The sequence below is a fragment of the Sinocyclocheilus rhinocerous genome, unplaced genomic scaffold (assembly GCF_001515625.1).
Source record: "Sinocyclocheilus rhinocerous isolate Xijiao unplaced genomic scaffold, SAMN03320098_v1.1 scaffold1185, whole genome shotgun sequence".
Classification (NCBI taxonomy): domain Eukaryota; kingdom Metazoa; phylum Chordata; class Actinopteri; order Cypriniformes; family Cyprinidae; genus Sinocyclocheilus; species Sinocyclocheilus rhinocerous.
This window is the reverse complement of record NW_015627555.1, coordinates 196,466-203,038: the sequence shown is the minus strand read 5'-3', so window position 1 is coordinate 203,038 and position 6,573 is coordinate 196,466.

Here is a 6,573-nt window from a genome sequence, read left to right as displayed (position 1 = left end):
CACAAATCCTGGAAAATATGCGTTGTAGTCCAAACGAGTCGTTCGTTGTAGTTTTTGAAAAGTGATTTCTGTTAAATAAAATATCTCCTTTTGAATTGGACTTTGAGCTTTGTAACTTTGCAGATGTTTTTTAATGCTCAAACAGCAACATTACAGACTAACTAAAGTTGAAAAAGTCAAAAAGCATAATAGGACCCCTTTAATGTTATGCAATTTATTCTATGGTTTACTGATGTGTGTGCTCTTGTGTTTGTCTGTATTCTTAAAGAATAGGAGTATTTGAGTGTTTCTGCCAGTTTTTCATATTTCTTTGAATACTTCTCGCTGTAATCACCTAAATCGTACACCATTAAAATAAACGTGCGCATTCCTATTATGAGAACAATGGAAAGGGGATGGCAGGTCATTCTAATGTGTGTGAAAAACAATGTTATCACTGAGGCAGGGTCACTCACAAGGCTGATAGGAAAAGGTGTATCCCAATTGATTACTTTAGACCCCCCATTCCAGAATTACATTGAGTAGCGTTTGTACAGCTGTACAACATGAATCATGACCACACCCACTCAGTTGTCAATCATGTCAGTTTCTGAACCTTGCCTCTTCTCACGGTTTTACTTGTGGTCTATAAGAGAATGATCACCTGTTTATTTTGGAATCAACTGACTTATCTGTTTTATTAATAATGTTGATTTGAATCGAAATTATTTTATAATATTACCTGTATTTTATACCTGTATTATATACAGAATTAACATGGACTATGGTCAATACAGGGTGCAACAGTCACATTCGATATAAATGAATCCTATTTTGGGGAATTGATTTTGAACAATAACTTATAAAACCTAAAGACAGGCCTACTGTGAGCTATGAGGTTGTTAATCAATGCTATCCGCTTTTGTTGAAGCCATTGTTCATCATCATATTTTACTTTAATGTTTAAATAATCATGTTCAGCAGTGGAATTACTAGTGAAAAAAAAAATTACCCAGGATTCTGCAGAGAAATCTTTGCCAGTCAGAGAATCACAATGAGCAAAACCCTCCAAAAGAACACTTTAGTGCCCACACACTCTCATGAAGCACTGCCACTGACACAATAGAGTCGGGGGTGTTTACACCACACCATTTTCAACTAAAAACGGAAAAATTTTAATGGATTTTGGCCGTTCATTTAAACGACAACAGCATTTTGGGGGCCTGAAAATACAAACTTTTGAAACGGGTTTCAAAGTGAACGTTTTTGAAAACAATACCGTTAGTGTCTCTGCATAAACTACTAAAACGTAAATTTGTGAAAGCAGTGACATCATGCGCGTACGTATTATGTGTCCAGTCACAGGTGCGTATAGTGTTTCATTACAAAGTAACATCGCCAACTACTGGCCTTGCAAACAGCATTTTTAGTCGTTTTTGCGGATCCGTGTGAAAGGGGATCATTTGACAACGTTGTCGTCCGTATGCAAAACTGTGAATGTGCCCTCAGTGTCCAAACACTCTCAATATACTGGCATATTTGCATATATGTATGCATATTTTGCAACAAATGTCAAAATATATAGTTTCTATAGCTATGTGTATATATAACGAACATCTTTAAATCAATTTATGTTTCTCCATTGATTTTAATTTGATTGTGTCATTCACAATGCTTCATGGGATTGTCTTGTACCATGGGGAGTTTTGAACCGTTGTAGAGAAACTGGCTTTTGGCCATAAAAAACAGCATAAAAAGTCCATTATTTAACTGTTAATAACTGTTGATCTGAATGCATTGGCTAGTTTATAATACATTCTTTTTACACTTTTAAAAAAAAATTTTCTTTGACTATTTTCCTGGAAAACAAGGACAAAATATTGATAACCAAAATGATTTTTCCAGTGTAGTTTAACCACATTGATTAAATTGTGTTTTCTATGCTTCAAGAAGTAAATTATGAAATATAGGCTAAGCCTTACACATTTACTCTATGGTGTCCACACCCTGAAGAATGCAAAGTAGAAAATAACATCAATATTTGCATACTAGAGACTTAACAGGTCTCAGCTATAGACACGTGAATGAGGGGAAAACAAACCTTCTCGCATGCTCTCATGCCATCTGTTTGCTGGAGAATTTCACATTAATGGGGTTTATTTATTTATAGCTCTAGAAAGTGAGCCAGTAGGATTCAATACTGCTTCATCAGAAGGGTGATCGTCTGAGTTCCAGCCCACAGAAAACACATGACAATCACCAGAAAATTCCTGTGAGTGTGTGTGTATGTGCTTTAGATGTGTGTGTCCATAAATAAAAGTATTATTTTGTCTTCTTCAGTTGATCAGTCCTTTCAGTTAAATGAGGACATATTCTAGTGGTGGTTCTGTTGAAATATGAGTGACCTAAAGTGAAGGAGGATACAGCGCTCAGACTAAACTCATCTCCAGTGAGTACTAAATCACAACAAGGTTTGAAAAACAGATCAATGGAATTCTAAGCCTTCGAGCAAGGAATGCAAGAAGGAAGCACATCTTCTCAAATGCGTACTCTCTCTCTTGGCCTGTGAGTCATAAAGATGTAGAAGAACAGTATGTACAATTCAGTTGATGAATGTAATGTAGCTGAATGTAATATACTTTTTAATATTGGGTCATGCTGTCACTGTGGAGCCTGTCATTAAACAGCATATTATAGGCTTACAGTATAACCCAGATAGCACACGTATGTCTGCAAGATGTCTATTAAAGATTGCTTAATCTTTAAAGTATCTGCTGTGTACAAACATCTGATAGACGTCTCTAAGATGTCAGTTTTACATACATTCTAAATAATAAACATCTTAAAGACGTTTTCTAAATGTCTATTTGACATCTGATAGGAAATGTCCTATAGACGTATTGCAGATGAGCAAACACAAATACGTCTTCCAGATGTAAATGTCAACTAGACGTCTTCATGATGTATGTGTGCTATCAGGGAAAAGTGTAAAACGATTATGTAACACAAAACAATTTATTAAACAGCAAAAATAGTGTTACTTTATTTGGCCTCCCCTGTTTCAGCAGTCTTGCTCTCTAACTAGATTCATATTGTCAGATATTCAGAGTACATAAGGAGGTGAAAGGAATAGCAGATATTAAGAATCCTAAATGAAGGCAATAGAGAAAATCTAGTTATGACAACCCAATCTCACAGGAAACCCTAACTATTTTATGAGGTGGTGATTTCATATGAATTCATAAGATGTGAACTGTATAAAAATGTAAATTTTTTAGAAAAAAAAAGTAAGCATGATGGTCCACCCTTAAACATAACCATACATTTTGGCAAATTAGTGGCTAATAATTCATATGAATTTGTACGCTTTCGTACAAATGCCCCAGTGACTGTTGTAGGGGAAGGATTAGGGACAAGCCTTCATGCTGATTTTTTTTTCTACATTTTTCTTTTACATTATACATACGTATACATACAAAACTGTCAACTCGTAAAATATTTAAGGTTTTCCCTGAGATTGTGTTGAAAACATACAAATGAGATTGTACAAATTCATATGAGTAAGCCACCAATTAGACAAAAAAAAAAAAAAATGTAAAATATGTTACAATATGTAAAACATGTTAGAAATTTCCATGATTGTGTTGGCTATGAAACTAAGATATGGAAGCTTGTTTCCACCACGGGATAAAATAAAATAAAATAAAATAAAATAAAATAAAATAAAATAAAATAAAATAAAATAAAATAAAATAAAATAAAATAAAATAAAATATAAAATAAAATATAAAGGTTTTTAGCTCACAATTCTGACTTTTTTTTTATAACACACAATTCCGAGAAGAAAAGCCAGAATTGTGAGATATAAACTCACAATTGCCAGAAAAAAGGCAGAATTGTGAGATAAAGTTGCAATTACCTTTTTTGATATTTTTTTTTATTCTGTGGCAGAAATGGGCTTCTATACTAAGAATGTATGAGACAGATACTGAGATTCTGGGAGACTGATAGGCAGCTTTACCATAACAAACAGGTGGTATCTCATGCTTCTGTTACATGGGAACCATCAAATTAGGTCAAAGAGCCCGAGGTAATGTTATGAAACCAGAGGCTTCTGCAATAAGAAGTCCATGCGGTCTCTTGTGGGACAGCACATTGACTCCCTCTCTCACAAAGCCGTGCAACTAAAAATATTAGTGTTTAGCCCTACAAAACAGTAGAAGGTATTTTTCAACCCTTGTTGGGTCTACTTCCGTGTGTTATTATGCTTCCTGGGGCCTTCATACTGAACAAATAAACACCGCAGCACATGCTCACATAAGTTCCTCTGAAGTTTCTTGAGCTGTTTTAACCTTCTTCAGCCTTTTTTTGCGTTTATATTATTGCTTATTTATAAGATAAGTCAATGGCATGTTCACATTTTGTTCATGAAAAGGAATTTATAACTGTAAAAAAAGCAATAAAACCTTTCATAATCATAACATCATAACACATAAGAAAACATAAAACAGGCTAAAAAGTTGGCAAGAGAGTAGAGCTTTTTTCTCTATAATTCAAAGATAAAATCATCTCAGTGTCAGTTTAGTGAAATATAACTTGTGAAAAACCTCACTGACAGGAAACCTGGTTCATGCGGCCACAAATGTTTTTTTTGCATGGTTCATTTCACAGGTGTAGGCCTGTGTTTTCCTTGCACTTCATATATATGTCTTTTTTAATGGACTTTCAAAATGTCACATTAATAGCCTGGTATCTTGGGAAATATCTGATGAGTTTAATATTCCTGGCTCTATCTAAGAATAAAATACTTTGAGGCTTCACAGTTAAATTTGTATCTTGTTCTAGGCCAATGAGATATTTCATAACATCAAACCAGAACTCAAGTGTCCTCCTTTTAAAGTACTGTTAGTAAAAGTGGTTTATTCTTACAACATATTAATAGTCCTATGTGCAGTTATTCATGATAACCAAACAGTATTTAAAACATCTTTTCATTTTCACAGCCCTCCTCAGATCGGTTAAATTTGTAGTTTTTTGACCTGTGCTAATGTGTAGTTCTGTAGTGCCTCCTGGTGGTTTGAGGGTGTACTGCATATGCCATTGCTAGCCTCTAGAGGGAGTGCGTTACCTGTTAGAGGTACATGAGCATGCGCACTCGAACCATAAATAAGTTGCAGCCTGTTGTTGTTACCAGCCTACATCATAAGGCTATAATATGCGATAAACACATTATCATGTTCAACACACCAATGCATGACCTAAGAATACACAGACATGCTGCATATCTACTGACACTTGTTTAAAAAAAAGAGCAATATCCATATAGCTCTCCCATAAGCTCTCAATGCTCTAAATATAAACCATAATCAGTCTTCCATTTAGGTGAATGCTGTTCGTTTTTGATCTGAGAATGAGAGTAATTTTTGCAACCAACAGATGTCACTATTCATAGCCTGCCCTGCACTAACAAACACACTTGAGGCCTCAAGTTACATGTTGAGGAAGATCATGACTACTATGAAATCAACCTTAACCCATATATGTGCACTTGTAAGATAGAAAAAAATAGTCTATGCTACTTGTGAGCTATATACATCTATTTACTGTATGTACAGTATATGTATTCTGAGGCCATATGATTGCTTTGGATGAGAAACAGACAGAAATTTAGGCTGATAACCCAGGAACTGTTGCGACAGAATCAGTGAAATGAAGATGAAAACCATATCATTCCAAATTCATGAAATTCATGAATCATATTGTTTTTCTAGATAAACAGATTAATTAAAAAACTTATATTATATTATTTTATTTTTCCTGTTGTGCTGTAAGCACGAAAGAACGGTTTGAAATGACATGATAGCAAGTAAATGATGACACATTATTCATGTCATTACTACTTTAATGATATAGTCAGAAAAACAGGACATCTTTTCTGTCATTTAATATAATTGTTATTCACTTAGGGTGAATCCAGGTAAATTGGGCCACTTTTTCCCATTGACATTACCTGAGTTAACCTTGTTTAAAATCGATAACATCCCTTAATTAGTTAGTCTCCATGGGCCATATTTGTCACGGGCCATTTACTGGGTTGAATGCTCTGAGCTGTCTGATTTGTGCTTTGTTAGCTCACAGCACTTTGGAATAGTCCCGTCAACCTTGTGATTCTAAATTTTCACACTAGTGCTAATTCACCAATCGCCCTCTGTGTAGCTCTTCCCTCATTAAAGAGGCAGTGACATATTCTACAGACACTGACCTCTTGGCATTTGAGCTCTCAATTTCAACCCACTGTTTGTGATTCTCTGCTGTTGAAAAATTTATATTGGTCACTTTTGAATTAAAAAGGTAAAAAGGCACCAGGCTGTATGAGGTAGAAGATGGTTACATCAAGTGTAATTTTAATCTGCTAGCAATGTAAGGCTCAGAAGTAAAAAAAAAAAAAAAAAAATGTGTAGGGGAAAAAAAAAACTTCTAGTCCTGGAGGATCAAAGGCACAAAATATGGTCAATGACAACAATGACAGTGAGACCACAGGAAGTGGTCTAACACCAAGGTAACCACCATCATACAAAAAGCAAACCAGTGAGG